The 27,800-nt window shown below is 39.7% G+C and overlaps 1 long non-coding RNA gene across 2 annotated transcripts; it reads right to left on the minus strand.

Moving 5' to 3' along the window:
- Nucleotides 1-909: 909 nt before the first annotated feature.
- On the minus strand, nt 910-14,830 carry LOC130151940 (uncharacterized). Of its 2 annotated transcripts, none has more exons than XR_008822812.1 (3): nt 14,154-14,830; nt 3,021-3,159; nt 910-1,201 (listed from the first exon to the last, which is right to left on the minus strand). It is a non-coding gene; the product is annotated as an uncharacterized LOC130151940 (long non-coding RNA). The 2 variants fall into 2 exon arrangements; XR_008822813.1 differs by lacking the exon at nt 14,154-14,830 and adding an exon at nt 6,158-7,279.
- Between the last annotated feature and the right edge of the window lie 12,970 nt (nt 14,831-27,800).

Genomic DNA, 27,800 nt, shown 5'->3' on the forward strand with positions numbered 1-27,800 from the left:
CACAAGGCTGCGTGCTGCTCGCACACGCAGCACAGGCCCACACCCCACTCCTGCGTAGCTTTTCTGGAGGGCGGCAGTTTGCATCATTTGCTAATGATCCTGAACTGTTCAGCTGAAACCTGTAGAATGTGGCACTGCACTACAGCGAGGTAGGGATACATAGAAATGATAGAAACGGAAACACAGAAAAACACACGAGCACAAAAGAAGTCCAAAATTTTCACCCTACTCCATGGATCTGAGCTGGCTTAGGAAGGATGGGGGAAGAGGAGATCTGGCGTAGGGAATCATTCAATGAAGTTATCGGCCTGCAATGGCAGTTACAAGCAGAGTTCCTATTTAAAAAAAATAAAGAAAACATCACTAAATTTTTCATGAACTTTATACTGAGCATTAATATTCACTCATTCTGGTCAATTTTTACTATCTGTCTTTCAAACCAGTAAGCTGTAGGCTTGCTTGCATTGTAACTTCCCGGCACTGGACACGAGGTCGGGAACGGCTGGGCTGGGTTAGCCAAACCTACATGGCCAGCTGTGACTCAAAGGCAGCACGAATGACTTTGTATATGGTCGGCCTTTTCTCCCTGTAATGAGCTCTGTGTTCTGAGTAGGTATTGTGCTGCTTTCCACCCTGCTTCTGGGTCTAGTGTCACACAGGGGATCCCCCCAGGGGCAGTGGGAGGCACAGGGAAGGGTACGTGCCAGCCTCCAAGACTCATAGCCAACTGCCCTATTGCTTTCTGTAGCAACCTGCTCTATTTCTGCATAATGTCCATGGAGGTCAACTTTATATTGCACTTGCAATGAGTCCAATGTATCAATGCACATAAGACATACTCTATTATGTACAGTCAGTTTATGCTTGGGCAATGAACCTACAAGTTCTTGCCACCTGGGTTAATTGAAAACACTCAGTTTGCACTTACCTCACATGCACAGTAAAGTTTCTGTGTCTAGAATGCATTGCACTCGCTGCACATGTGCAGATCAATTGAAGATTAAGCTCACTATCTGCTGGGCATATTGGACCCACTGTGCGTGTGATATACACAGTAAGTCAAGAGCATCTGAAAGAAATCAATTTGCCGTCCATGTAGAGATCACTGATATCCATGTAGTGCATAACTGCTGGCTATGTTGGAAACTTTCATCTTCCTTCCCTACTTGGAAGGCATCAGAGGTGACTGCAATTCCAGAACCTGAGGAGTCAAGAAAAAAAAAAAAAAAAAAAAAGGAAAAAAAGAAATAATGGGATTTTTCTCCTGTCATGCTTTTGTTGAGCTGTTTCTTGGTTAGTTCTGTTCTGAATTTGCTGTCATATACTTTCTCAATCAGCACTCTGCTTTCCCCTCCACTGCAGGAGCACTGCCACTTATGGATCCCCCAACTGAACACTGCCTGGTGAAAAGTGCCTGTGCCGTGGGGATAGTATACAGTGCAGATTCTCTGGATGATGAAGTAGCATATTGCTGGAGATTGTCTCAGAGCTGCAGAGCACCAAGAGCAGCTTAACTGCTCACGAGAAAATGCCCTTCATTACCTAGCAGCAGCTCACTGCGCCACATCTGCCTTTAATCAATAGTGAAACAACCTGGTATGGGGCGAGCAGTCGGAGAAGGGCTACTTATCTGGATGCTGTTTAGCAAAAGCAAGGGTGTGAGTGTGTGCATCACAGTGATTTTAAGGTCTCCGTCTCAGAATGAGAGACTGCAGGCTGCCTTACAACACCTGTCTCAGGTTAACATTGTGGGCTGTGCTTTGCACAATATGAGTAAGAGGAAAAAAATTACCAAAGTCTGGGAAACAGTGCTATAACCAACCAGTGAAAGGTTCTTGTATCACACCTTGTGAGTGATACCGACGGAAAGGCGAGTGGATCTTTTTGTTCTTTTCTTACTGTGTTTGTAGTGGCAGTGTTGCTTTACACTTACTTTCATTATTTCATTATACTACAAGCAATGCTGTCTGAATATTGTTAGGTACAGGGGTATCATATTCTATGAATATTCCACAATGTTTTGTGAATATTATGATATATAGTGAATAGTGAAATACTTTGTATGACTTTTATAGGCCCTGGTTTTTATGGCTTTGTTCATATATTTTTTTTTTAAATTAATGGTTAGGATGGTTTCCTTATGTCTTGTACAACATTGCATGGACCTCTGAAAATATTTTATAAGAATGTTAAAGAATATTTCATGAAACAATAAGCCAAAGTATCATATTTTATGTCTGGATACTTCATTTTAATGTTTAAGAAACTTGATTTTTCTCTGAACTTTTGAAAATTTCCTCTTTATTATATCAATTACATTTAGGAAAACCTGTGTTTATTTTCCAAAGAAGTGCAAATACTGAAACTTTATTGCCTGTAACAGTACAAAAGAGAAAACACTTAACTCACAACAATAAAAAAGGAAGCTTAAAATAAATAGTGCAATGCTATAAACTTATGAAGAAAATTCAAGATCATATGCATTCTCAAAAAGTCCAAGGCCAAAAAAAAAAAATAGGCTGTGCACCCTACAATCATTCCTGGCTTTCTGCCTGGTCATTCTCCTATCTTGGAGAACACATGATGGATACCCCTGCTGAGTCTGAAAGTTCAAAGGTGAGCTCCCAGAAGCTGGTTTTGAGGATCAAAGTCTGGGCGTTGATCTAAAAGGTGAAGTAGCAGAGTTGATGTGAACTGCTGCTCCCAATACTTGTAATTCAAGAATTACTTCAGACTGTTGAGATATGAGACATGGACTCTGTTTCAATATGCTTTTACATAAAGTAACCTTAGAGTCCTGAGCTCTTCCTTTCTGAGGGTCTTCTATCTCTCATAAGACTACTTAATCAGCTCCCAGACCCGGTCAGCCTTGTTTGCCCCTAGCTGGGTCACAGCAGAAGCCATCTTTCATAGTCGGATGGACAATCTGCCTGAACTTCCTGGCTTTTCTATTGAGTCTGCCAGAAAGTCTCTAAACAGCTTGTCTCATTTTTCCTTATTTGAGAGATTAAGAGCCTTACCTTTCTGTTTCAGGTGCAGATGAGTTGAGGACAGGATCAGGCAGGTCTTTCTCTTTGTTCAGTTCTTATTTCTGGTGAGATGTTTTCCCTTCAGGTCTGAGATGCCATCCAGACAGGGCTGTTTCCTATTACTAAGAGACTGAAGAGGCAGCAAGTCAGTTTTCACTGTGGTCATTAATGCGATGGTTTCATGTACATGCTGGTCAGGAATGGGTGAATGCTGGGTGAGTGATCATTTCGGAGAGGCTGCTGATTCAGTACATAGTGCGAAATGGCACCCAGTTTCTATGTCTGACCAAGTACCAAGCAACCATGGGCTTCCAGGGACTTGGGAGGCAAGGGAGTTGGAAGGACTGTATTGACTTAAGTTAGTTATTGGTGATACTGCCTATAAATGATTGCAATGACATATATGTTCTTGAAATTATTTATTTGTCTCCTAAAAACAAGCATAAAGTGAATAGTAACTTTAATATCTATTTTACAATGTATGTGCAGAAGTCCAGGGACTAAGACACACTCCTGTGTTTGCCTCATTGGTACTTTCCCTGTGTGCTTCAATGTGGATAAAACTTTGGTTATGAAGTATTTCCTGTCAGGGAGGTTACCAAAGGCTAAAATTCTTTTCTTCGTCCCAGATGAAATGTCTTTGATGAAGTGCTGAGAGCATGGTTTATACAGTGCCTGCACACATTGCACTCCATAAAATTCTGTAAAGTCTGTGACCTCAAGCAAAGTGAGAGACAGATCGGGCAGCAAACTAATTTGGGCTTTCACTTTCATTTCAGGTTTTTAATCACTATCTTTTTTTTTTTTAATCTTTTTTTTTTTTTTCTTTTTGAGCCCATTTCAACTCCTTACTCTTGATCATGCACTTTGGGGGTCTAAACCTTAGCCTGGTGGAGCATGTCGCCACTGGGTGTTCTCGCACACATTTCTGATCTGTGGGGTTTGGAGGATGCTGGCGGTCCTTGCTTGCCCACTTGTAAAGGCTTCCTGAACTTTAATATCTCTCAAGGGGAAAAGGAACCTCAGAACTTTTTCCCAGCTTCAGATGAATGAACCTGGGAGCAGTGCTCACGTTACATGGTGATGCACTCTATTGCTACAGAGAACCTGTAGCATGATGTTGGTATTGGCAGTGAACAATTATCAGCAGCCTGATCTGCACTGGTGTCTGGGATTGGAATAGGAAGATAAACCTGACAAGTAAGAGCTTGTAAAATCAGAGGATATGCAGGGAGTGCTACTCATCCTTGGTTTGATATGAAGCATGTGGGAAGCAGCACAGTAAACAGAAGATCACAGGTAGTGAAAATAGGGGCTTCATCAAAGAGATCATTGATTTCTCCAAAGTATACTTTAAACTTACTAAATACCAACTAACAGGGTAGAACACATTGAGCTATCCAGTTCTTCTGTCTAAAAATACATCTCTGTGGCTGCAAGTCATTTCAATGCTAAGTTCAACACCAGCTAAACTCCCCCTCCTTCTCAATAGACTAAATCTGAAACTAGAGATATTTAAAGAAGGTAACACTGATAGCTAGGGGCTCACCCAGAGTATTAATATTGGGAGGAAACACACAGAATTTTTTTTGCACAAAGCTGAGATAACCTTTTCCTGCCAGGGCCTGTGCACTACCCCCTCATGAATGGATAAATACTTGGTTGGAATGAGCATGAATACTTATCCCTGAAAATTTCTAAGCTGTCAACAGATCTGAGGTTTGCTCTGCATGTGTCACTTTGCAAATAACCAAATTCTAAGGAGCAAAAGGTCTCAGCTGAGTAGGCTATAGTTTCTGGTACTAGTTAACGATCATCTGTAATTCTGGGTTCTTGATTTTTGTCAGTCATGGATTAACCAGCTTGGAGGAGTTAAAAAAACAGTCATTCTTCACCTATTTTTAGAACCCAATTTTTCCTATAATACCACTTCAGGGCAGGATTTCTCACTTCTGTTTTCTGTCCAGATGTTAAAGATTTGGAACAACTGGAAGAAAAGCTGACCTCATGGTATTTCCATCAGGTTCCACTAGTGGAACAACTGGAAACCTCATGAGGAAAGCCCTTCTCTGTCAAAGTGTTCAGACTAGTTTTGCAGACTCAAGAGCTTAGGAAACTTTGGATAAGTTTTGAGTAAGCATCAAAATATTTGGATGCTTATCAGAATTGAAACCAAAGTGAACATTATGAAGTTCATTCATCATTCTTTGAAACAAAACACACAAGTGGTAACAAAATCACAGGATCACATAGAAGTGGAAATAATTGCACATCAATCATAATCAATAAGTTTTCCCCCTATCATAAGCAATAATATACTTCTCATGCACAATGGAAATTAGATGCTAAACACAAATGCAACATTTAAGTAAAAATAGTGTTCAAAGAGCGGGGTTACAGTTGTAGGGTGAAAGCAGTAAATGTACAGATGTATAAACCCTTTCTTGCTTCTAAAGAATGAAAGAAAAACATGAGATAGTGCCATGTTTGAGATGAACTGGCTATCAACTGCTCTTCTAAAACTTTTTACTGTATCTAGGCTGAAGCGACAGGACACAGCAGTGTTTTAAGCCAGTACTGTAAAGTATTGTTTTGAAGGTATGATAAAAAGTTCTTAACAGTTCCACTTCTCAATAAATTATACAAAAAAGAACAATATAAGTTCAAAACTACATGAAAATTTGAACTGCTTCTATAACTTAAATTCCATTTCCTGTGCCTATGCACTGTTATAAATTACACAAGCGTATACTATCTGTTCCACAAGACCTGCAAGGAACTTGACAGTTTCTTGAGCCCAAAGCACATAAAGCAGTGGTACAGGTAACATTTAATCTGGCAGCATTCAGCTCCTCAAACCAAATGATTAGGAATGCTTTAAAAGCTGAACTAAATAGGACAGACTCTGGTGTGAATTCAGAGTAACAATTAAACTCAAGCTTCAGACTACCAGGCCCCAGCCAGTACAAGAACAGTTAATTAAAAAAAAAAAAGTTTTTCCCCTTAAGAGCATGATCTGAGAGCAAAAATCTAAAACATGAACTTTTCAAAGCACATTTAAAATTACCCTTACCATAATAGCTGAATACTTGATAACACAGCACGCTTGAGTAAACACATGGACTCACCCTTATTTTCCAAATAGGGAACTGACAGACAAAGAGATTAATAGCAAAATTACAGAAAAGTGCCCACACACTAAGCTTCCAGCTTGGAGTTCTTAGGATATTATTTTCCCTTGTGATTTTTGTCTATATTTATAATACTTCTATATTATTAAGAGTTCCTATTGAGCTCAGGCTTCCTCATAGTAAAAACTAATAGGGAAGTGGAAATACAGCAGCTAGTAATGTTTTTTTTCAATTTAAAAAACTCCATGGGAGTGCCAGGAACCAGTTCTGTGTAGCTTCCTTAAACTAATTTTTGTCTGCCTTCAGCTCCTTTCCCATGTTTTGTTCCCCCATTCTCACTCCTGCACAGTGAAGAAGTGTCTCAAATTCTGCAAATAATACTGATTCTTGCAGGAATACGTACAGACTTCCAGCAGTGAATAAATCTGGGACCCTGAGGAGGGTGCAAGGAGAAATGAAAGGTTATATCACTATATATATTGTTATGTGGCTACTTGCTAACTGTGTCCATCTCACTGAGCTCCTCTTGCAACTGTATCACCTAACTCCAGAACCTCCAATTAAGCCACCATATTTTACTCCAACTTGACCTGACACTGGTACAACATCCTTGTTAGGACCTACAACTACAGAGGAAAAACAGATTATCTGAAACAGGTTACAATTTATTTACTCCAAGGAATACCAAAAATTGAGTGCAAAATCACTAGATCAATGTGCATTTGCCTCACTCAAACCTGGACCTTTCTAGAAAATTATTTAAGAATCCACACCCCTGCAGATCTCCTTGCTGCTTCTTTGTATCTTCTCTTTTCACAGGTAGAATATAATTTAAAAAAAGAAAGAAAGAAAGAAAAGCAGCGAAAAAATTGAAAAGCAAAGGCACAGCCACATTAAGAGAATGGTACTGGAACAGGAATATCTTTTTGTGATTGCGAGGGACGAGGAAAGGTATCAGTGGTGACTTTCCACAGACCAGCTGCAGAAAAGGGGAAGTCAGTCAGCAGTGGAGAAACAGACACCAAAGCTTTACAGATAGCTTTAGTTCAGAATTGTAATAAAACAGCTAGTCTACCATCTGAACATCTTAATTCACTGTGAAAGCTGATCTAGATACACATTTTCAATTTATTTTATTTATTTTTAAACATGGCTGTGACTCTTATCATAGAAGCAAGACTGCACCTACTTGTACTGCAATGTGAGTGTGCAGTCCCATGAATTTAGTGAGGGGTAATTAAGACTGTGGTTGTAGGATACGCTTATAACTTGTCATAGCCCCAAACACAATTTCTTTACAATCTTTTAGATCCTTTGTGAAAGTTCATGCATTTTCTTCAGTTTTTAAGAATAAGACATAGTAAAACATCCTAAAACATAGCCTCAGGAATTTAATTCACTTGATCTGTTAGTATTACTTCAATGGATCATGTGTTGGATGGTTATATTTACGCATTTTTCCTTAATTTAGGAGTCCATAAGAAAAACAGTTGAGGCTGTATTTCTTTGTAATGAATATATAAGACCTGGAAAATTTTGTGAGGAAGGGGAAAGAAACAAAGAATGTCTACTTCCCTAACTCAAAATCAGGACTTGACAAGTCACAGAAAGCTATACAAGGAGAAAAGAGAATATTTTCCATTTAACCCGTGTGAAACTGGTGTTTCATTCCTCCTTCTTTCCTTCCTGCCCTGCTTCCCCTTTCTTCCCGGTCCCTTCTCCCTTCATGTCCCTCCCTTACAAATATTTGATGGGAAAATTGTTTTAATTACATATTCTAAATTCAATGTTATTCAACTTAACTCTACATTAAGACATACTGAAATGAAAATTATGACATACCTTTTAAAGTATTAAAAAAATCTATATTTTGCATGTATTTTGAAAAACATTAATATATGAGATTAATATAAGTTTGCAGAAAAAAACCCAAACCACTAACTCCAAGATTGTATTACCTAGATGTATTCAGTCACTTCCCTGAATTGTATTAAAATTTTCAAAACATCACAAAAAGGACAAACTGTAAAAAAGAAGAAGAAAGAAAGAAAAAAACCCTCTTACCTCTAATTTTTTCATAATTTTAAAGTACTGTTTTCCATTTCTGTTTGGGAAATATGGACCAGTTCTAGCCTCAGCAGAGGTGTCTCCTGTACTCTTTTGCTAGGACCTGGAGACTGTTTATTTTCCTTCACTAAGCATTACATTATACATGGATACACAAAATAATCCTACTGGCTGTACCCCTGACTGCCAGGAGGAGTTTAAATGCAGACATAGCTGGCAGCATATTCCCCCCTCACACCCCCACTCCATACCACAGCCCTTTCCCCAGGGCTGGGGTTACAAAGGCTCAGGACAGTGTTCCCCGGTGAAACAACAGCAGCAAGAGCTGGTAGCTTACCCACAGCAAATCCCAGCTGGTGAGACAAAATCACCCACTACTTACTAAAGTGAGAAGCAAGCTTTGCCCGCAGATGAGGACACAGGAGCAGAGGACAGATCCCATGGCACAGGAATTGTAGCTGCTCCTGTGTTCCTGTGGCTCGCTTCATATTTCAGCCTTAAGGTCTAGCTAATCATCAGAGCTGCTGCTACTTACATGCTCTAAGTGTTACATTATAGCATACATTAGGGTTACTGTGCTACTAAAGTAAAAGAAATAAGCAAAACCTGCTCTTCTTATTATTAATAATACTAATTAATGACTACTTACGTATACTCTTAAGCTCTGAAAGCTATTACAATAAAGTGACAAACCTTTGCAAGTAATGTACATACAGATACAACTATAAATATTCAAGATTCCCAAAGTTTCAAGATGTTTAAATATAATTCCTATTTAACTTTCTTATTTTGCTATTCTAAATTTTTTTCATTACAAATGGGTAATCATGAGAATGAAGAGGGTTAAAGAACAAATTCCAAATAAATCCCCTGTAAGAAAACATCTGAACTTAGTTTAATTATCTTTTTTGATAATCCACAAAGATTAATTAAAAAAAATACAGTAATTCTTTTGAAGTTCACCATTTTCATTATGATGTTGAAATGTTTTCCTGCAGCTAACCTTTGTCTAATCTATCCTGAACATACTTATTTATTTTTTCAAATAGAAAAGGAAATTCAGACAGTTGAATGTTAGTGCCGCTTATTAACTTCACAACATTAATATTGTCAGTAATTTATTAAACTAGAGGTATTTGGCAAAGCAGTTAAGAGTTAATGACTCAGCAGCTCAAATATGTCCCTAAAGCAATGACCTAATATACAGGTTCTTTTATGTCCTACGTTACTGGAGTCCAGTTCTCAATGACTCGGTTTTACCATCATCACATCATAACTCTAAACATCTGCCTTGAGATCTTTATTTAAGTCTCAGCAGAGAAGTGAACAGAACCGCAGTGAGGGCGGACCTCTCTCTTACTGTAGGTATATATCATTCAGCTTATGGACAAGGCATGTTAGCTGAACGACCCTGGAAGGCAGCAATGTCTACCACAAACTCCTCCTGTGAAAAGGTAGTGTGCAGCACTAGAGTCCCATTTTCAAATAACTGCCTTAGGACATTTACAGTAGTATACTAGAAATACTAACATATTAGTAGAGTAATTTTGTGTATCATTAAATGATACCACTATAAAAGGCTGCATTGAGATTGTCAGAGTGGGTGCTTCTGTGGGTACTGTCCTTTCTCCTTGCAAAACACGCTTCCTCCCTTCTCCTCTCCGCCCTTTTCCCCATGCGTGCTTTTCGAGGATGATGAAAAAGGAAACAGCACTGTGTCCACCGACCATAACAATGGCTTCCTAGTCATCTTTCTGCCCCCCAGGCACGCAGCGCTCCTCCTCCTCCTTCTCCTTGCTCAATAATAGGCAACTGGATCCACCCTGCACTGGAATTTCACACATCATCCTCGAAAATAAGGCACATGTAAACAAAGGAGTGCAAACCATATAGGAAGAAAGGTGAGTGTATGAGGTGGCAGAAGACAGACATTTGTGGGGTGATTAAAAAGCTACAGGAAATCTCAGGAGGTGGGAAGTTCAGAAGGAAGACACTGGGAAAATGGTAGAAGTGTTGAAGATGGGCTGGTGGAGGAAGGCTGGGTGGATAAACCAAAGAGGTGGTGGTGAGGTAGAGACAGGACCACCTAATAGAGAGAAAAGTAGAAATACTGCTACAGACTGAAAAAAATGGCAAGAGATGTCATCATTGTGAGAAAAGGAAAGAATGGAAGAAAGTAGAAGGAAGTACAGAAGGAAAACAACAACCCGAGTTGGCTAACTTGTAAAATATGAGATAAGCATTAGAATTAAAATTATTAGATCAAAAGGAAATGGGTGTGGAACAGATGATGCAAAAACTTGGACCTGGAGATCATACACTGCAAGCAAGTATTTTTGTAAACGTTTTAAAAACTTAATTGGAAATGCACTTTTCAGAGTACTGGTTTTAGGTATCACACATACTATGTGAGAATGTGTGTGTAGAGATAATCCTCACTATACTAAATATTATAAGGATGAACAACCTAAATCATTAAAAGCCATGAATTTACAATCATTACATTCTTCCTCCGTTTCCCATTCCTTTTTTTATGAACTTGGATGCAGACATCCATTAAGCTAATGAGGAAAATGGAGCTGAATTTGTTCTAGTCTGCCTGGAATGGCTCCCAGTGCTGCTTGGTTCAATAATCAGTAAGATTCAAAACTGACTTTTTGTAGAGTTCCCATAAATAACCAGCTCAGATTCAGAAAGGTCTGAACACCCCAAATTCCTACTGAAGTCAGTAAGAACAGTGTCTATTAAGCTGCTCGCCAGATTTTGTCCCTTTATCTTGTATCAGAAGAACTTCCTCTACTATTAAAAACAATCTCCAGACAAAACCTAAGTTTTTTTCTCTCAGTCATAATGACTAAATTACCTTATATTATTGACATAAACATTTCAAAAGACAAGAAGAACCATGATGTCTCCAGCAATGGTTATTAATGGCACAGTCGTTAGAAGCAGTACAGTTTTTAATTTCTTCACTCAACAGAGAAGAAAAAAGTCATGTATCTGTTGGGTTTTTTGGCAGCTGTCACCACTTAAGCTTCTTAAAGCACAACTAAAAGAGTATAAAAGTGACTTAAGACATCATCAACTTCACTGTAGTGTTGAATCTCAGGACAGGTTACCGATTTCAACCTGCGCTTGTTCTGTAATCAGCAGTGGAAATGAATTGAAACTGCTCTGCCTACACAAGCAGAGCTGATTCCCCCTGAGGTCAAGGGAAAGGTTCCCACTGACTTCAACACGCTTTGGATTAAGCTGTGAGTAAGAAACGGCGCAGGGTAAATACTGGTGACAGGATCTGGGGCTCTGCCAGATAAACACAGAAAGAGAAACAGGGAATTTCAGAATGTTTCTTTCCTGGAAGAAATAAGACTTTCTATCCTTTGTTTTTTAGCTCTAATTATTCCCCATCCAAATGAGGTCAGGGGGAAAGGAACAGGAGAAAAGACCGAAATTTTCTTTTGGTCTCAAATCTTCGACAGAATGTGAGTACATTCGTGAGAAACCAGTCTATTTTAAATACTCTTGATGCTACTGACAGTGACAGCAACCAAAACATAGGAAGGTATGATCTAGGAGAACAGTCAATGGTGTTAGAACCCACGAACAACTCTTCTAAACAAGGTTTGGGTTAAATGTCAGAATGTACACTGGAGAATTCATTCCCCATCAGCATCTATTTTGTGCTTGTTTGGAAAGAGTCTGATGATTAATCCTGGGTTATCCTCTTTGAGAAAATATATAACATTACCCCTCCCTTTTATCAATTTTGGGATTATGAAGAGCCAAGGAATATCCCTTTTATTGAGTGCTCTTTTTGTTGAGATTATAGTAAGACATCCCTCTAAAAGTTGATTTTGTGTGAGCACAGCAAAAATTCCAATTTATATTGAGCAACGTTTCTCTTAATTTCCCATTGTTTTTCATATTATTAAACTAAGTCTTAATGCCTTCTGAGTTACACTAGATTTAAAAATCATTATGAAGTGGGGGACCACACCTTGAAAATACATAATTTATATACTAGACCAGAATTAAATACCTTGATTTATTTTCATGTCATAGGCTGGAACATGTATTAAAATCATCATATTAGGCACTGCAAATGCTTAAAGATTGTATTCTTTACATCATCAATGGATTTATCACTGTTTTTGTCTTCAAGCACTTTCTGCTCAAGCAGACATGCAGACAAAAGAAGCAAATGTGAGTGCTGTATTAAATTTATTGTGGCACATGGGTGTTTTTAAGATATAACAAACAGATAATTTTTACCAGAAAACCAGGTTTGAACAGAGACTGATGTAGGGAAGCAAGTTCATAAAGACTGTGAACTTCCAGCGCAGAGGAAAGCATTTGTCCTTTTCTGAGCCAGAAAGCACATTCATCTTTCCCAGTGTCAGAAGTGCAAATACGTGCAACTTACACGTTATTGTCTAAGCTTTTGAAAAAACGTGGCCCTTGAGGCTTTCTTCAGAAAATACAAAGTTAAGTTTCCCACTAACATTTTTTTGGTGGGAATCATGTAAAAGCAGTTGGGAAGCACAATTTTAAAAAGTCCCTTGACTGTAACCTATTCACCACACCCGCCAGCCCAAACTTAGCAGGAAAACAATACAGTGATAGACTAGGGTTGCCTCACCATGGCATGTCTAAAAAGGTCATCTTGACAATTAGATTGTTAAAGCATGGGGCCAAATTCAGTGCAATTTTAGTTAATGATGCAAAAGTTATTGCAGGCAAGTTGGATGCAATACATTATATTCTACTTTTGTTAGTTGATGAAACAGATATATGAATGAGCCTTGATGAGGTTGCAGGTCCTTTGATTTGGGTCTCTTTCAGCATGGAATAGTTTTTTTACTTGAAATGCACAATAGATCCAAATGCCTGAGGTTTTGGCTTTATTTTCCCTTGAGGTAATAGTTCCTTGGCAACTCACCGTGCCTTTTCTACTTGCTTTGCATAAGAAACAGCAGGACATTGTGAGTAGCTGGTACAAGATTTCCTCTTCAGAGAAAATGTCGTGTGTTATGATCAAAATATATTCATATATATCCTATGCACACACACACACACACACACATAATGTGTTGACTAATAACTAATTGATTTATTGCCTACATGGGGACTGAAAGAAACTGAAAACTCATAGATGTATGCTGAAAAAAAGTGCTGTATTCAGAAAATTACATGGAAAACAATCAGCTTGCTAATATGTGCACTACTCAAGTAAAATATTACCTTAATAAAGGAGCTAAGAACCCACTTGTGTCTATACAGGTGTAAATATATTCTAGTTTATTATTTTAGCTGTAGCTTATGCTAGAATTACTCATTTAAATTACTGATGTGATAAAAACAAGTCTCGCACAGTGCAGCGAGTAAAATCACCAAGACAACAGTTAAGATCCAGAATCCAAATGAGGGTAACACCGTCTAACCAAACGATGGTCCCTCATCTAATGCTTTATCCATGTATTTCTGCTTGTATTTCAAACTGCTTAAACCATGGCAAATGTAGCCTTTTAGTCATTCCTCTCAAAACCATGATGCACTAAAATTTCAAAATTGCCTTCTGCTTGATGGGTGCTGAACTGGCTCCCCATGGTGCCAATGGAGAAACAATAGAAAGCAGCTGCCTGGGAAAAATTTTGCTACCTACAGTATGGTCTTCCCTCCAACCCACATACTGCCCATCTTTTCATAAAGGCTCCTTCTTCTCCTGACCCTCACTGTGCTGTGGAGACCCCAGCACTGGTGCCTCTATCCCATCCCAACTAACAGCACTATTCCCTGTGGTGCTCAGGGCAATGCAAGAGCATACCAACCTTGAATCCTCTTCCCAGTCTGCTTTCCTCCCTGTTGTGTTCATAAAGCAAATAATTTTCTATACTATCATTTTTTCAGACCACAGCCTTTTACCTACCTCTCTTTTCTTTCACACTCCCTCTGTCCCAGCCTGCCTCACTGCATCCTCAGATTCTGGAAGTAGACCTGTTAAATGAGAGAGGCAAGCTGACACAAGCCAGATGAAAGACAGGTAATTGGCAGAATCTAACTAATCTGTGGGCTGTTCTTAGAGAAGACTGAATTAACCTCTGTGGAAGTGGGAGAGATGTCTGAGCCATTACGGAAATATCCATGCATGTAAATCTTTGAGAATAGCTCTGGGGCTATTCTCAAGAGAAACACAGAGGAAAAACAAATAAGCTAACACAAAGAGAAAAGTTTTGTGCCATTAAATTACACATTTTCTCACAATGGTAATCGATATTCAGTCTGTGGAAGCAGCATGGATTTTATAATTCATTTCATAACTGACAACTGACATAGAGTGGGATTGAGTGCATAAAAATGAAACTAACTAGAAGATAGGTGTACAGTCTAATACAGACACCCATGCTACCTCATTCATTAGGTAGGAGAGATATAGAAGAGCCATCCCATGTCTTTTGGACACCTATAATTAGATGGGAGAATTTGCTTGCTGAGGGATGCAAATCAGCTTCCTGTGGATGTCTGATAAACTTGATAATGTCAAATGAGTTGAATCCCATATTTCCTCTGCAAATTCATTATGTTTTCCTTTCCCTTTTATCTCACCAACTCTTTAGAATCATCCAGTCAACTATCATATATTGTCCCGTAACTTACAGACCTATTCGTTATAATATTTCACATTATTTCTTTATAGAGAAGGGATGGTATGTTCAAAATCATCATGGCTAATATATTGACTGTAACTGGCAGGATTTGGAGACAGGTGGCAGCAGGAAAGACCTGTGTAGGAGGAGGTCATGAGTTGCTCTGTGTTGGCTACAGCTGGGTCCACCTGGCTCTGAAATGCACCTGGGCATCCCATCATACTTGGCTTTGAAACCCGTGTGGGTAACTTATTGCACACCACTGCGGGGGAGCATCTAGCACCTGTGCTCAGACGTTTAATAAAGAGCAGTAGCTGGCTGCTGGGGCAGAAGAAACAGGGGAGTGGCGTAGAAATGAACATTGCCTGGGATGTGGCTGAAGTCACACACTAGGAAAGATGTGCCCCACAATGGAGTTATGGCTTTGAGGGACTTCAGCTACGGATGACCCATGCCAGGGCAGGAACACCCCAGAGGGACTCTGGCCTGTGAGTGACCCACGCTGGGGCAGAGGACGATAAATAAGAAGTGAAGAGCAGCAGTGGAAAAAGTAATCGAGGAGTGTCAGAAAGTTACCCACTGCCGCCATCTCATGCAGTACCTGTTGTAAAGGCACTGGGACAGCCTCAGTGCAACAGGTGATGAAAATGAGGGGAGCTGAGACCAGGAAGAGCAGAGGAGTGATATTTGACTGAAATTGAGCCTAGGAAAGGGGGAGGAAAGGTGTTTCCCTTGGTGTTTAATTTTTTGTGTTTTCATTTCTGAATCAATTATTAGAAGTTTATGTTAACTAGCAAGAAATAAAATAAATTTGACACTATTTTGTCTGCAACAGTTTTGGAGTCCCCTTCTGGTATTTATAAGACATTGCAAATAATGTCTTCCCTTTTATCCTGGCTCTGCCTGTATTATTACTGTGTCATGGCAGGCTGTAGCTACTTCTCACATGCAGGAGTGCTCCTCCTTATTTCAAAATAAGCCTAAGCATTTTTCAAATGTTTCAGGTACAGTTGTGACCTTAACTACCACTATAAAATAGAAATTCTTGGGGGCGCTAACTCACTGCTGATTTTGTTACCTGTGTGAATGTCATTGATAAACATGTTGAGCTTCACATACTGAGACAACACAGCCAAAATTTTCCTTTCTGAGGACTGAGGCTTATTTTCATGAAAAGCCAGTTACATTTATATATACATGTACCTATCTATATAGACAAATTCCTATTATGCAACAGGCAATATAATGTTTATTGGCTGTTTCTCAAAATAATGAGAAGCATTTTGCACTGGTATGGCACTTTAAAGATAAGATGGTGAGATGTGAAGTGAATAATTCAATTCAGTACCGAAGAACTTGATATATAACTCTTGACATACACTGTTCTAAGCTTTAAGATAGAAAACTGTAATTTCCCAGTGCAAACACTTATTTCAGGCTTAATCTAATCAGAATGACTGTAAACCAAGAATTCACAAGTTTTATGTGTGCACCCTTATAATGATGTGCACACAACCATACTTAAAGAAAAACTTAGAGTAAAATATCACACATATACAATGGCAGACTGAGGTGAACTCCAACAGAGCTTGTTCTTCGAGTCACACAGTTCCTTTTACTCCAAAAGAAACTATCTTAAAATTATTTCCCATTTTGTATGTCAGCTTAGTTGACAGTCAAAAGATTGCCAGTATTTCTTCAGAAGACCCTTTCAGCAGCCGAGGGTGGTTTATGCTCTGTGCACAGAAATAAAGTGTCCAGACTTTCCTCAAATGACCATCACATGAGTGAAGGAAAACCATTTTGTAATGGTTGTCATGGCTATTTATAACATTTTTTAGTTTGTCATCCATTTCTACTCTTTCCTTTACAGAATTACCAAAAAAAGTAGAGAATAGACTACAACTTAATTCAATCACACCAAGCAAAGGATGGAAGAAGACCCCACATAACTGCTGTATTTCCTTTCTCTCTTAAGAATGATACTGGCATCTAACAAAGAAAATTTGAAGAGGAGAAGGAATCTGGCTTTCATTTTTGGGAAGTATAACAATAAGACAACAATATTTTTATGGAGACAATCGATAACATATCCATCTCCATAACAGTTTTGGCAGTCACCCTTTGGTCTCAGTTTCCCATTGCACAGTGTCAGAACTCAAGGTACAAATGCTCTCTCCACCTGGTCTAATCCCCCTTCCCCTCTGCCCTCCTAAAGCTTATTGCTTATGGTGAATGAAGTCTCAGCCGTCAGGAAAGTTATTCCCTACAAGAAGTAATGTGTAGTCCATGTGTAGTGTGGACTGGGCTATTCTGACTCCTTTCCCCACACTGTTCCTAGGAGTCTGAATGATTTTCTGAGTTGTCCTCTCATGGTCATACCCACTTGTTTTAGTTTTAGGACAGCACCAGCTCACTAGATGCCAAGTGAGATTCCATCCCATCCTCCATGCGATTTCATTCACCTCCCTGGCTAACATTTGCTGATGCAATGCCATCAGGCAGGGGCTGTCACCATACCTCTCCTGATACTGAATTTGAACTCCTCCTTCAGCTGGAACACATACCACTTCCTTTCTACTGAGCACCTCTGTAACATGTTGGTTGTAGGTTTTTAACTGTATGTGGTAATCCTGTAACATTTACTGAAAGCTGCGTCAGGCCTTTAAGATTTTGGCTGTTGGACTCTAAGATGGGATCTCGACAGAGCCCAAAATTTTAGTGGTGGATCTGCCTGCACTTCTTCCTGACAGTGAGTGTACTGAACACCCCAACAGGATCTTTACCTATACTGGCATACTCAGAACACAAATTAGAACCAGATGACTCAAAAGACAGGTCTTTAGGTCTGCTAGATAAATCAGACAAAAACCAAAGCAATTTCTCTGTTGCCTGCTCTTACCTTTGAATGGTAAGACCTTTACTTAAGGCCTGATTTCTAGACCAGCAATTTTTAGCTGCTTTCTGCACAGCATTGAGTGCTGCACTGTTTCCCTTGAGTGTCTACGAAAACTACTTTCTTGTTATTGTTTGCCTAGTCCCTGCTTTCCTCATAGTGCCCCCAGTATCCCATTTGTGCTCTCTTTCACTCTTGCACTGTGAACCTCTCCTTTGCTAAGCTTGCTTACTTTTAGCCTTGGTGTAATCTTCACTTTCTTCTGCAGGGTTGTTGGCTGAGGCAGCTTTGACAAGACAAGAAGGTCAGCTGCTCTCTTTTCTGCCTTCCAGCCACAGTCCCCTCAGGAAAAAACACAGCAGTAAGCACTCTCGGGAAATCAGAACATCTTTCTCATATGCATGCACCTCTATGATCCAACAGTTCAGAACCACTTTTTGGTTTTCAAGATCTGAAAGAATTACCAGGTACACTGTTTTTACTCTGCAGGCCTTTCCAGAGGTAATGGGATGACAGGCACATGCACATGAACTTCCACCACACAGTTTAAGAGATCAGAGCTCTGACTTGAAGGACAGTCTGTATCACCGTTCCTTCTGGGCTAAACCTTTGATATCATCTTTCTCTTGAGATTCATTTTCTTGGCTTTCAGGCTAGTTTACTTGCAGGACAGCTTCTAAAACTTTTGGACTTCCTTCCAAAGTCCTTTTGTATTTTGTCAGAATGACAAATTAGCACATGGTAACAAAATTTACTTGACTTTGTCCTGTCACTGTAGGAAATTATACTTCTATTTTCTCTGTTGCATGACAAGATTCTGCCTTCTATCTGGATGCTCTCTGCATGTATTTACCATCAGGACCCAAAATTTACAACCTGACACAACACTGGCCTTGGTATGAGTTACAGAATATATCTGAGTGCTGTATTGATAAGCCTTTCTATCCTGTCTTTTACCAGCCACATCAGCAAGAAACATCCCTCCAACTTTAACTGGAAATACATTAATGATATAGCTGAGAAATATCTCTGGTTTACATTATGCAAACCAGAAGCCTATGAATAATCAGGGTTCCAGCTGAAGGACAGTGGGACCAACATGCAAACCCTTTAGAAACTGCACATGCACATTTGCCTGTTGACTGGACATATATCTAATGAAATGGGTGGAATGTTGCAAGGGCAAGATACGGAGGCTTGTCTTTGTGGCCTTTTTGAAGACTATGACATTGTAACACAAATAGTTCTCTCTGCAGGAAATGTAACTACCACTGAAGTTCAAAGATGCTGTGAGAATATGCCAGAATAAATGTGATGTTTTTCTTCAAAAGCACTGAATGCTGAACTTGCATGAGAAAATCAGGGTGAGAGTCACCAACAGCAGCACTTGGCATTTGTATCTGACATAGAACACTCTTCAAATTAAGCTAAGATTTCAGTTTGTGAATGGAGTAGAGAACGGTTGGTTGTCTAGCTGCATTACAGTCCACAGCTAGAAAAAGTCACCTTTTCAAATATCTGTTTCACAGAAACATAGAATAATTTCGGTTGGAAAAGACCTTTAAGATCATCAAGTCCAACCATTAACCTAGCACTGACAAGTCCACCAATAAACCATGTCCCTAAGCACCTCATCTACATGTTTTTCAAATACCTGCAGGGATGGTGACTCAACCACTTCCCTGGGCAGCCTGTTCCAATAGTTGACAACCATTTTGATGAAGAAATTTTTCCTAATATCCAATCTAAACCTCTCCTGGTGTAACTTCAGGCCATTTCCTCTTGTCCTATCACTCATTACTTGGGAAAAGAGACTGACACCACCTCATCACAACCTCCTTTCAGGTACAGAGTGATAAGGTCTCCTCTGAGTCTCTTTTTCTTCAGGCTAAACAGCCCCAAGTTCCCTCAGCCATTCGTCATAAGACCTGTTGTCTAGACTCTTCACCAGCTTCACTGCTCTTTTTCGAATGTGCTCCAGCTGCCCAATGTCTTTGCTGTAGTGAGGGGCCAAAACCTGAACACAGTATTTGAGGTGCGGCCTCAGCAGTACCAAGTACAGGGTGACAATCACTGTCCTATTCCTGCTGGCCACACTATTCCCGATACAAGCCCAGATGCTGTTGGCCTTCTTGGCCACCTGGGCACACTGCTGGCTCATGTTCAGCCAGCTATTGACCAGCACCCCCAGGTCCTTTTCCTCCAGGCAGCTTTCCAGCCACTCTTCCCCAAGCCTGTAGCATTGCGTAGGGTTGTTGTGATCCAGGCACAGGTTCTGTCACTTCTCCTTGTTGAACCGCATACAATTGGCCTTGGCCCATTGATCAGCCTGTCCAGATCCCCTGAGGTCCACTTCTACCCTCAAGCAGCTCAACACTCTTCCCCCACCCCTCTCCCCCAAGTTGGTGTCACCTGCAAACTTACTGAGGGTGCACCTGATCCCCTCATCCAGATTGTTGGTAAGGCTATTAAACAGGCCTGGCCCCAGTGCTGAGCCCTGGGGAACACCATTTGTAACAGGTTGCCAGCTGGATGTAACTCCATTCACCACCATGCTTTGGGCCCAGCCACCCAGCCAGTTTTTTACCCAGCAAAGAGTACAGCCATCCAAGCCATGAGAAGCCAGTTCATCCAGGAGAATGCTGTGGGAAACAGTGTCAAAGGCTTTATGAAAATCTAGGTGAACAACACCCACAGACTTTCTCTGATCCACTGAGTCACCTTGTCACAGAAGATCAGGTCCATCAGGCAGGACCTGCCTTTCATAACCCCATGCTGGCTGGGCCTGATCCCCTGATTATCCTACATGTGCCACGTGATGCCCCTCAGGATGATCTGCTCCATAACCTTCCCTGGCATCAAGGTCAGACTACCAGACCTGTGGTTCCCTGGATCCTCCTTCCTGCCCTTCTTGTACATGGGTGTCACATTGGCCAGCCTCCAGTCTGCTGGGACCTCCCTGGTCAGCCAGGACTGCTGATAAATGGTTGAAGGTGGCTCAGTGAGCACCTCTGCCAGCTCCCTCAGTACCCTCGGGTGGATCCCATCTGGTCCCATAGACCTGTGAGTATCTAGCTGGTGTAGCAGGTGCTAACCATTTCCCCCTGGATTATGGGGCTTCATTCTGCTCCCCATCCCTGTCTTCCAGCTCAGGGGGCTGGGTACTCAGAGAACAACAGGTCTTACTATTAAAGACTGAGGCAAAGAAGGCATTAAGTACCTCAGGTTTTCTTCATCCTTTGTCACTATGTTTCCCCCCACATCCAATGAAGCATGGAGATTGTCCTTAGCCCTCCCTTTGCTGCTCATGTATTTATAGAAACATTTGTTCTTGCCTTTTATGGCCATAGCCAGATTAAGTTCTAGCTGGGCTGTGGCCCTTCTAATTTTCTCCCTGCATAACCTCACAACATCCTTGTAGTCCTCCTGAGTTGCCTGCCCTTTCTTCCAACGGTCATAAACTTTTTTTTCCTGAGCTCCAGCCACAGCTTTCTGTTCAGCCAGAGCAGTCTTCTTCCCTGAAGGTGCATCTTTCAGCACATGGGGGTGGCTTGCTCCTGTGCCTTTAGGATATCCTTCTCAAATAGTGTCCAGCCTTCCTGGACTCCTTGGCCCTTCAGGACTGCCTCCCAAGGGACTCTGTCAACCAGGCTCCTCAACAGGCCAAAGTCTGCCCTCCGGAAGGCCAAGGCAGCAGTTCTGCTGACCCCACTCCTTACTTCTCCAGGAATTGAAAACTCTTATCATTTCATGTTTGCTGTGCCCAAGACGGCCTCCAGCCATCACATCACCCACAGGTCCTTCTCTGTTGACAAACAACAGGCCCAGCGGGGCGCCTTCCCTCGTGGCTCACTCACCAGCTGTGTCAGGAAGGGACCTGCCACACACTCCAGGAGCCTCCTAGGCTGTTCCCTCCCTGCTGTGTTGTGTTTCCAGCCGGCATCTGGTGGGTTGAAGTACCCTAAAACCCCTCTGTTCATAAAATTAAAAGAAAAAATTAATTGCCAACAATTCAGTGTTCAGAATGAGAATTTAAGGTTTTAATTTTCCCCTAAAATGGCCCTAGGTGATGGGCCATTTTTCATATATGGACATTATTGACCCATATGAAACAATTTATAAAGTGCATTTCATCACTCAAGCAACAAGTTCTTAAAGGTGACAATATTTCACTTTTCAAGACAAGCTATGTCAAATATAACTCCTGTTCCATAAGTAGCTATCACTCTCCTGTTCATGTTTGAAGGCTTCCTTGCCTTTTTTTCTTGTAATTGCTCCAAGTTGATCCTTCTGACATCTCTACTCCTTTTCCTATTGCACATGAGAATTGCAAAGCTGAGGCTTTCCAATCAGAAATATTTTAAAATGTGATTTATTAGTTTGTGGAGTACATCTTAAGATATGGGAATGGAACTTGACAATTAACATATGTAGACATAACCATGTTTTTTACAGTAGGTGGAAAGGGGCAGGCAGAGCACACACAGCGCTCCTTTTCATTAATCATCTTGACCCACACTGTCCCTCCTTTTTCTGGACCTCTTTTTATGAATTGGAATTTCCTTTGGAAGACCTTGCAGGTGGTTGTAGTGCTCACTAGTTAGTTACACTATTTTAGACCTTTTTTGTTTACTGAAACTCCTTGCCAAGCTGCAAGTGATTTGCAGTTCTTTTCACTATTGAAAATGCTTGTGCAGTGTACTTCATATGGGCATGTACTGCCTGGCTTGCATTAGAAAAATATTTTATAGAGGACAGAACAATGCTTTAATTATTTTGTTGATTTCATTGCACTGCACTGGATACATAAGATGCAGGTCCACATCTTGTTTTTCATTTATTTCTTTGCTTTGTTGTAAAATACATTTGTTTTGGCTAGATGCAACTATCAATCTATACCTGATCATTAATTTGGCAGTTTCAAACTAAAAATGCTACACAGTATTATTCATTAAGATATGCTTAAAAATTAGAGATATTAAATATAGGATAATTCCAGAGGTAAAGAATACTCCCTAAAAAGAAGGGGGAAAAAAAAAAGGATACAGGCCTTCACTGCACAGAGAAATTGTTGCATTTCATCAATTAAGACAACTGGTGCAATCATACCCTAGTAGTGACCCGTTAATACTGAAATAATTTACACCCATCTGGAGGGAAGACTAAACTATGCTAGTAAAAAAGCATATTGATACTCCCAAAAGGCATTGTATTGATGTAACTCCTTACATAGTTCTGCCAAAAAAGAAATCCGCTCCCAAAAGTCATCATATTGATGTAATTCCTTACATAGTTCTGCCAAAAGAGGAATCATACAGATCCAGCCCTAAGGTGTCACCAAAAGCTACCAAGAAATACTACCTAAATTACTCAAATCAGCTACAGAATTACTGGGTTTGATGTAGCACCTATTCAATAAAAACCAGAGCCAGGACAACAGCAATGCACTGTTCCTCCCAATGTTAAAGTCTGGGAAACTACATATAAAGTGAGGATACTGAAAGAGAAAGCTTTTTTATTGTCTGTCATTAACAAGGTTATAATTGATACAGCCCTCGGCACCAAGATTTAATTAAACAGTTCAAACAGGCAGTCCCACAATAGGAAGAGATTTAAGGAGCAGCACAGAGTCACTTTTAAGGACGGACTTATTTTTCATGCCTAATCTACTATTTTCAGTTATTGTTTACAAATCTTTTGTGTCAGAGCACTGCCATTAATGAAATCATTTGTTTACTTTTTAGTTTCCTCATAAACATGCTATTTATCTTCTCTAGAACTAGTAATTATAATACTAATACACTAGTTATAAAAAGGAGGCTGCAGTCCAGATAAAGCAGTTAAACTCAACTTTTGTTCAAAGGACAGGAAATAAAGGCCAACAGTGCAACGCTGTGCAACTAAGAAATTCAGGCTCCACTGGAAACCAAAGCACATGCACATCTGTACAGCTGAAAACTACACCTAGCAGAGATGTAGGTGGTTCTTTTTTTTTTTTTTTGTAAAATCTTCCATCTTCCTCACTTCTTCAGGTAACAGTAAAATTATAACTACAATTTATCCTTTCTCACTTAAAAAGAATAATTTTTTGCACTAGAATCAACAATGTTCTCTAACAGGTATTCGGGTACCTCCTGCAGACTGGATACAGCTTCAGCAGTTTCCTGAATCAAGCTTAACTGCTAGCAGCAAATTTATTACCTGAAACTGAAGATTAGAAATGTATTTCAGGAAAGTTTACCTCCCTAGGACAAAGTTAGCTTTGGTGGATAACCTTTTCTACTTGTATATAGAGATGCAAACTAGAAGTCATGGAGGAGAACATACTGCAGCTTGTCATGAGATTATGTTGCATGAATTTTGCTACAGGGGCTCACCTGGCTTCAGTGAATTTGTGTGGAATTTCAACTGCATTGTGTTTGAAAATTGCATTTAGCTGTAGTGTATCTATATGATAAGGAAATCACATGTATTATAATTACTGCTTTAGCATATGTTTTGCATTGGTATTGAAGTATGAAAGCTCATAAAGTCTCTTCTTCTGCCAAGACATGTTTTTTTAAAAAAGTACCTTACCTGAATGTAGGCAATTCATGTGAAAACTTTACTTTAAAAGTACCTAAATACAAAAAGGAAACACTTTTTCAGTTTCTGTTAAAGGGATATACTAGAAGTGTAGCTGATGCCAAATACTTCTCTGTATCTGATTGGTTAGTAGCATTCACCCTTTGAAAAACAGAAAACATTTGGGCAAATGAAATTTGATTTGGTATGGCTGAAAAGGTCTTTCAGTACACATCAGTTTAAAAATTGAACAATTGTTGTATAGCAGTAAAAAGGTCCTCAAAGGCATTTTGATCTGAGGGAAAAAATATAGCACAATTGATGACTAATGTTTCTGCTCCAGTAGAAAATGCAGATTTAATGCTTTAGAAATAATATTCCTAAAGGAAGCTCTTCCCAATAAAGGGCATCACCAAAATATTTAATTTGACAGACAAAGGAGTAATCGAGGACACTGCTACTTCACTGTTGAGAGGAACCTGTTTAACATTCTAATTTAGTTGTTTAAGCATAATCTGACTACTTAAACAGTAACATACAGAGGCCAATTTTTTAACAAACACAGGTCCAGAAAGCACAATAAACCACTTGTCACAACCATGCACAGTACTGATGGCAGTGAAGCACCCTGACACAGGCTTCAGTTACTGTGCTAGCACCCATGGCCTCTGGCCAGGAGGGATAACCAGCAACACTGAAATCCAAGCTGCCACTATTTTGCTGTTAGCAGTATTTCAGATAACTTAAGACATGGTTACTTTTACTGCAATAATGCTCCTTGCTTGATGTTAAACGCACTTCAAAAATACGTCCTTGCTTTGCGCATGGAAACAAAGATTTTGGCTTTATCAGTTGATCTAAATATTCGGGAGTTCAACGGCATGGGGAGTGGGAAAATGGTATTTACACTACCCAACTTTAAGCACTTAAAACACTTCCTTCCCCCTCCTTGTCTCCAGTGTCTGCCAGGTTTACATTTGCCACAGCTATAGCACTTCTGTCTCCAGTGGGAACAAAGCACCAGAAATGGCGTATCACCTCTAGCTTTCTGATAAGCAGCAAGGAAACAGGATTTAAACTCACGTGACAGGTACTCAGCTAATAATTTTTCATAAATGATAGGGCTATTATATTAGATATTAAACAAGGAAATGTGTGTGTGTGCACAGAGCCATTCATCTACTTCAAGTTATCTACAGAGAAATACTCCAAGGATCAAGTTCTCATTTACTTCGTTGAATTTTTTTCTCCATACACTTGCGCAGGACTATGATGTAAGATGACATTCTCGTGCATTTCAGGACTGTTGTTTAAAAATTTATGAATAGATTTTACTTTAACTGCCAGCTACCTTTGCAGAAAACCAGAGATCTGTTGGGGAAGTCAGAACCCCTCCAACACATACCTTCCTATGGATGACCGAGGAACAGCCACAGTGCATTCCCTCTTTTCTGGAGACAGATTAATTTAATTTTTTGTACACCAGAGGCAAGTTCCTTTGGTGAGACAATAAAATATATTAAAAATTTATCATTAATACATTTTATTATTGATAAATCATATCAGGTGCAGTAAGTAGCACTTGTTAAACTTTTATGATTTTGTTTCCCCTCAGTAGCAACTTTTCTTAAAATTGATCAGTTTTATTGAGCTTGTGCAATAGAAAACAGAAAACACGCTTAATAGACAAAGGGCCACTAGTTGAATGAGACTCACAAGTCTTTATTTCCTAGAAAAATAAAATAAAAATTAAAACTCTAAACATCGTAACAGAAATCATCACTGAATCAAAGTAAAGGCTAGATTTTTTTATTTTTTATTTGTATGTGCTTTGGTAGAAGTCCCATGTGTAGGGATTCTTCATAAAGTAAGTAATCAAAGTTAAATATAAGAATGCACAGCCCTTCCTTTAGAAGTTCAGATCCGTTAGGAAGGTAGGAAAGTCAAAGCTCTGTCTGATCCTCTTCTCTGCATGGCTCCTAGTTTTGCCAAAGGAGCAGTACACAATAATTGTAGACTTCAGATAGGTTGACTTCAAGAGTAGGAGGTCTAATTAGTCTGGAAAGAAATGCTTATTCCTTTGTAGTCTAATTGACAATGGGTATACTTCAACACATTAATACACTTCCATTTTTCAAAGAAGATGGGTTCTTTGACGAGCTCTGGCATACTAGCATTCTGTTCCTTTTGTAATACGTTGTCCTGTGGTCAGAAGTACTGCTCTTGGATACCCATCACAGCAGCTTCCAAGACAAAATTAATACATACTTAAATCTTATTTTGTTTTCAAAATGGCACTCCTATTTGAAAGAAATTAGTCAGAACTAAAGCGAAAAAACCAGCACACCGGTTGAACAGATAAATCCTCTGTACAGAAGACTGGCAGCAGTTATGCAGGGTAATGACAGCTGGAGTTACGTGAAGCTCAGGGACACTGACACAGCAGCCTACATTGAACTCTCACTCCTTGGTTCATCTAGGTTTGTACTCTGAGGTTTTGTTATTCAAGAATCTTCCAAAGGACAAAGTAAAAATTGATCAAAATGGAGTCTGCTCTGCAAAACACTGACTTGTGCCCTTTTCCCCCTAAACTAGTCTTGGTTCACTGGACCGTAATTTTGGCAAAGCCAGTCAAGTTTCACATCCAAAACTGTAATTAGAGAAAATAAACAAAGATGTATCCTCTTAAGAAATAATATACTCACAATTATAACAGAAAGAACAATTTAAAAAAACAGTATTTGCCAATGTAGAATAAGGCTATGTAAAAAAAATAATAAATGTCATTTTCTGCTTCCAGTTTACAAACTGTTTGTCTTGTATAACATGCTCAAGAAAAATACTGTATGTGTAAGCGTACTCAATCTCAAGGGAACAAAGCAACCCACTCACCAGAACTCACATAATTTTTACAATGTAATGTTAATAACTGACAAGTCTAAAGTACCTGCCATTACTGTTGCTACATTGCAAGGGGTGGAATTGGGTTTCTTTTAAATAGTTTGTGATTTGTTCGTTGACTCACAGCAACTTCAGAAACCAACAAGCCGGCTGCAAACATGAAACAGTAATTGAAAGCAGTCAGAGAGAGATGAACAGAATGCACATAAATATTCCTATTGCATGATCTTCCTTGCAGAGAATTCCACATAGGTAATGAAAGCTGATTTTGTTCCCAGGAAAGTGTTAATTCCATCATTTTAGTGAAAGATCTCTAGATTCCTGCTCCCATAAGCAGAAAACTTGACATCTAGACTCTAAATTAGATATGATAGACATTACTAAGCTGGAGACCAGCATTCATAGGTTGAATTTTATTAGATTTCTCTCATGTAGAATCCAATAGGCCATTTTCTTCTCTCCCTGCCTATTCTGATGATACTGATCAAAATTTGTGGCGCCAGGAAAGGGATTCACTGAAAAAACCCTCTATATTCAACAGTTGAACACTTGCAACAGATTCCAGTGT

Source organism: Falco biarmicus, chromosome 6 (genome assembly GCF_023638135.1).
Source record: "Falco biarmicus isolate bFalBia1 chromosome 6, bFalBia1.pri, whole genome shotgun sequence".
Lineage (NCBI taxonomy): Eukaryota > Metazoa > Chordata > Aves > Falconiformes > Falconidae > Falco > Falco biarmicus.